Below are 6,000 nucleotides of genomic sequence, written 5' to 3' on the forward strand. Positions count from 1 at the left end.
GGTCGTTTGTGTTGTCCTGTTTTGCCCGTCAATTAGTCGTTATTGTACAATATTATCCTTCCATCGTTCATGCATCGGTGTACGGTTTCAAAGCCGGAACGACCAACGACCAACATATAAACATATATAGATTTAAATGTATATTTCAGCCCACTATTAACAACTGCTTTGAAAATCATTGGTCTACGGTCGACCAAAGACCATAGACCATAGACCACAGATCAATGATTTTCAAAGCAGTTGTTAATAAAAGTGGGATGAAATATTTATTTAAATCTATATATGTTGGTCGTTGGTCGTTCCGGCGTTGAAAACCTGGACCAATGCATGAACGATTGCACGATAACGATGTCCAATAACGACTAATTGACGGGCAAAACAGGATGACTCAAACGACCAGCGGGATGGTCGCTTAGGACATTTTACTGCCTGATTTACGGACAATTTCCAAGCGATTGAGCGATAACGACGGTCGTTATTGCTCAATCGCTAGGATTAATACTCAGCGCAGTGAGTGCAGGAAGGTTGCTACTGCCACTGAGCACAGCAGCAGTCCCCTCTGCCTGCACCTGATAGGAGAGGGAGAGCAATTGCTCTGATCGCTCCCCTGCCCCCTGGATCTGCCCCTGGCTGAAGGGGACAATGGTGCCCCCCTGTAGAGCTCATGGTGTAGCAACACTTATTTTTTTTTTAATCTATTTGTAAGGAGGCATGGCCACGCCTCCTTACATTTGGCCTCACCCCCTTGCCATTACCCGGGCCTGGCCAGGCTCTCTACAGCCCTGGACACACCTATGACACTCCCATAAGATGAACCATTTTCTTGTATCCGCTTAGCCATCTTCCAGTTACCTGCTAGGAACGCCCAAGACATTAACTAGCCGTTCCCGCTCAAATGCGTCCGACGTAGGCAGCTCATCCAACTCAAAATCAGGCCCTAGGTGTTTTGGGTAGAGATAGATAAATGGCTATTTACTTCTAACTTATTATATTTACACTATAACTGTGTGGACGAGAGAGTGGTTTGCAAAACTCATTGGGGACTAATGTATCATAATTTGCAGTAAGGCCCAGAAAATGGGCATTCCTTATTATTGCATACTGCAGCGGTTTAGAATGCTTTTTCAGGACTATTTGGTATGAGGCAGGTGCTGGCAAAGGCTACCGCTATCACCTTACTTCTGGGTTCAGACCCGGTAAGTCTAATGTGCATGGGTGTCCAACAAGCCACACATGTGCATATAATAGTAAATGGAGAGGTATCTGAGGCATGTAAAAATGTGATTTAAAGATGTAAAGATAGCATACGCTAACAGGACCAAGCCCTGAAAACCTACACATATTGAATCTTTGTAAATCGGGCATTATAATAGTCCCCACAGACAACAATGGGGACTGCTGCTAAGATTGTTAAGAGATCAGAGATTTCTGCTATGGTAAACTCCTTTCTTAAATAGTTCCTATACTTATTAAGGCAAGCCTCTAAAAACAGCAGTTACAGAGGAATGACAGCAATCTTTATTTTGAGAAATACATGTTGCTAGAACATACATTGACAATATGTAAGATATTTGAAATTACATTTATCTTTTATAAGTGAAGAAGTTTTTGGGCCCCATAGCAACATTTTGTAGGGGCTACTGCACAAAGGTTTCTAGAGAGACTCTTCTCTCTGCATCTGTTGTTGTTCATTTTATGCCCCATAGTACAGGTTGAGTCTCCCATATACAAAATGCTTGGGACCAGGGGTATTTTGGATAACGGAATATTCCGTATTTTTTTAATAATTACATACTATAATGAGATATCTTGGGAATAGGACCCAAATATACACACATAATGCATTTATGTGTTATATACACCTTATACACACAGCCTGCACATCATTTTCAATAATTTTGTGGCTCAAACAAAGTTTGTGTACATACATGACATTCATTTATGTTTCCTATACACCTTATATACACAGCCTGAAGGTAATTTTATACAATATTTTTAATAATTTGTGCCTTAGACAAAGTTTGTGTACATTGAACCAAAAATCAAAGGTTTCATCATCTCAGTCATGCCAAAAATATTCCGTATTTCAGAATATTCCGTATTTCAGAATATTTGGATATGGGAGACTCAACCTGTAGTGCCATAGTGAATTGTATGCCCCATGGTCATGCCCTAGTTCTTAATTGTATGCTCTATAGTAGTGCCCTATTTCATTTTATACCCCATACTAGTGACCTTGTTTTAAATTATACCACACAGTACCCCCAGTTTATATCATGACACATTGTAGTGTTCTGTGTAATGGATGTTATAATGTCAATAAGTGTGTGCGTAGTGGATGTTTTACTGGTAAGGGGAGTGTGTAGTGGAAGTTATACTGTACTGGGGCACAGCAATTTTGCATAATCTGAACTGGGGGCAATGTAATGCATATTTGCCAATTTTTACTGAACCCTTTCCGGGAGCAGCCCGGTAATCTTGGCTTCGGGGGGACGGGCCTGGCTACAGCTGTCTTTAGGACCCGCCCTCTTTGCAGGAAAGCCCGCAATTCGCGGGTCTGCGAGGAGGGGGCGGAGCTTAATGACGCGACTCGCATCTTTTAGCTTCGCCCCCTCCTCACGGACCCGCAAATCTGTCCTAAAATCTCCCCATCCTGCCCACTTCACTAGGAAGTGGGTGGGATGTGGGAGATATGACTACTTTTTTGGGGGAGGGAGTGGGGTTACCCGAAAAATCACGAGCCTCCCGCGACTCCCGGGAGAGTAGACATGTATGAAGTAATGTGCTATAATATGATCTGGAGGGCACTGTAATGTGACATAATATGAATGGGGCACTGCAATGTGGCACAATATGATTTGGAGATACTGTGGTGTGACATATTATGCACTGGAGGCACTGTGGCGTGGCATAATATGAACTAGGGACTGTACAATATGGCATAATATGAACTAGGGACACTACAATATGGCATAATATGAACTGGGGGCAATACAATGTGGCATAATGTGTACTGACAGCACTACAATTGTGGCATATTGTGAACTGGAGACCCCCTAAGCCTCTGGATCCCATAGCAATGGCAGCTCTTGTACTCACTATAACTATGCCCATGCTCCTTTATACTGCAATCTTTATCAGATTACGCTGTTTTTGACTGTATCTGTTAATAGTTTTTAAAGAAAGTCTTCTGTAAGATGTACACAATATTAATTTGTTTCATCAAATTAATTTAAAAAAAAGTTTGTAATCAAAACTTTAGGGTGATAAATAATATAATTTGACCAACTGTAGATGCCAAATTGAACAACAATCTGATCATCTTTACAGAAAAACCTTGACCTGACGCTTAGATTTAAATAGTAAGTTGTACATTTAGAAAATTTCTATTGCACTCTGGGCCTGATTCAGACCCGCTCGCAAGCACTAGGGCGCTCGCGAGCGGGTCGATGGTGTGCTCTGCGCGTGCGCAGCGTCTGCACTGCGCGTGCGCAAGCCCCGGAGCGAGAGAGAAATTCTCTCGCTCCGTGGCTCACTACAAAAGGGGCAGCTATCAATGTTGATCGACAGCTCGTCCCGTTTTGTAGGCGTGGTGGGGGGGTGGCTTCACAAACGGAGGCGTTCCCACGGTAACCTACACTTCTCTTTAGAGCCAGAAGCTCTGTGGGGCTTGCGGCCACGAGACCCTACCACAAGGGTCTCGTCGCAAGCCCAGATGGTCGCGATGGTCTTGACCATCGCGACCATCATCCTGGCCGCTCGCAATAGTTGTGGGTGGTCACCCACAGCTATGCGAGCGGCCAGGAGGTCGCACACACAAAAAAAAACACCCTGATTCAGAGCGAGCGCTCTTTCAGAGCGTCCATCTCTGAATCAGGCCCTCTGTTCATACTGGATGATTGTGACCCAATCGGATATGTATAATTTGGCCCTCCTTTATATTTGTAGCCAAAGTGCCCTAATAATTGACTCGCAGAGATCTAATATGGTGAGACTGCAACATGTGTACTTGCATATTATCATTGGCACAGTCTTAGTTATTTCTGAATGGTGTCTGCCATGATGATTAATCTGAAGGATGTTTGTACTGTGCTTTGTTTTTTTTGTTTTTTAAGACTCAGGTAAATTCTGGAATGCGCAGGTCTCTCACAATTGGTGTTGTACGCAATCCATCGGGTTTGCATACAATACTGAATTAGGCCCATAGTGCAGTTCATCGGGTGTGGTAATGAGTTCGATATTCAGGATGTCAACATTCAGAATGTCGACTTGAGAATGTCGACATAGGCTGAATGTCAAATTTCAGAATGTCGAAAGGGTCTCAAAGTTGTCACACTGACATAATGTCGACATATTGGGGGCAATTCAGTTCAGCACAATGTTGAATAGCCCTGGCAAGAAGTTCCCGGAGCTATTCAATTGACCGCGCTGTTCAGTCTGACTACAGGATTTTATCTCGCACCACCTGAGATGTGAGCAAAAATCCGACTTATGCCAACCGCGATGCTGTTTTCCAGCTTAGCACAGCGCTAACAGCCTCACGACCAGTACTTTAGTCAGAGAATGACGGCTAGCGTGACTAAACACCCAGATTAAGGCGCTGTAACCGACATTCTCCGATTTAAGTGGTTTTATTCGGACTTAACATCGAGGTTAATTAAATAGCACAGAGAACTACTTCCGAGCGCTATTCACATCACACTGAATTGAATCACCCCCTATGTATGAAACAGTACTATTTTACCCTATCCATAACTCTAACCGCAACCTAACCTTAACTGCAGCCTAACGCTATGCCTAACGTTCATGTGTTCATAATGTAGACATGCAACATTTTCAACATGTCAACATTTTGTCAATGTCGACATGTTGCTTAACGACATTATCTGATCAAATATGTTGACATTTTGAATGTGAACCTTCAACATTACATTATTAACATTCTGATGTCAATAACTAGATACTCAGTTTATTATCCTCTGCAGCACATCATATTTGTAAGATTGGTAAGCATTTAAAATAAATTGATATATAACATTTAGTATATTTATTTGTGAAATATAATATGTAATATCATATTGTCTATTTCAACCATAAGCTTTTATCATGCAGGTGACCCTGCATATGTAAAGGTGCATATCCACTACACAACTAATGAATGACTAAACGATAACGACATTGTAATCGTTCATCATACTGTGCAGTGGGTATTGTGCCCACACTGAACGATATGTCGTCAGTGCAGGCACCCTCCTTCATCCCCGAACTTGCACAATATGACGATATCGGCAGGTTGCGCAGTATGTTCAGGCGATGACAGATGCTGACAACGACAAGCGGGAGCGCGCATCGCTGGTCGTTGCCGGCATATTCACTGCGCGATTAATGAATGATAATGATGTCGTTATTGTTCAATTGTCCATTTATATCATGTAGAGGATATGCGCCTTAACAGTGTGAAAATGTTCCTAACCATTAGTTATCACCAGGTAATTAACTGAAAGTCAGATAACATATTTCCAGTGTGTTGAGGTTTTATTTACATTTCAGTTGCAACTTCAATTTGCACGTAAAATCGTATTGCAAAATTAGGGCTCAATAAACTCTACTAACTGACCAATGCTCTATAAATGCTTAGAATACACAACCCCATACTATCCAGTTTTGCAGTGGAACAGGGGGTTGGGAGACATTGAGATTTGCTGATTCTCAAACAGCAGTAAAGCAGCTTGTGGTGGATTATCCCTTATCTTCTCAAAGAAAGGCTCCAAACTGGGGGAGGGTCAGTCTTGGACAAGCAGCTGGCTACTCTTTACACAGAAATGGAGAAGAACAGTGTCAGTTATTTACATATCATTAGAACCTTACGCAAGAATCTGTCTATCACATAAGTAACCCCCCCCCCCCCAAAAAAAAATAAAAAAATAAATAAAATTGTCTAAAATTAGCCACACGGTGTGGAAATGCCATGTGTGCTGCCCCTTATTATTAAAAATGTAG

This window comes from Taudactylus pleione, unplaced genomic scaffold, assembly GCF_031769625.1.
Source record: "Taudactylus pleione unplaced genomic scaffold, aTauple2 ptg000130l, whole genome shotgun sequence".
NCBI classification, from domain to species: domain Eukaryota; kingdom Metazoa; phylum Chordata; class Amphibia; order Anura; family Myobatrachidae; genus Taudactylus; species Taudactylus pleione.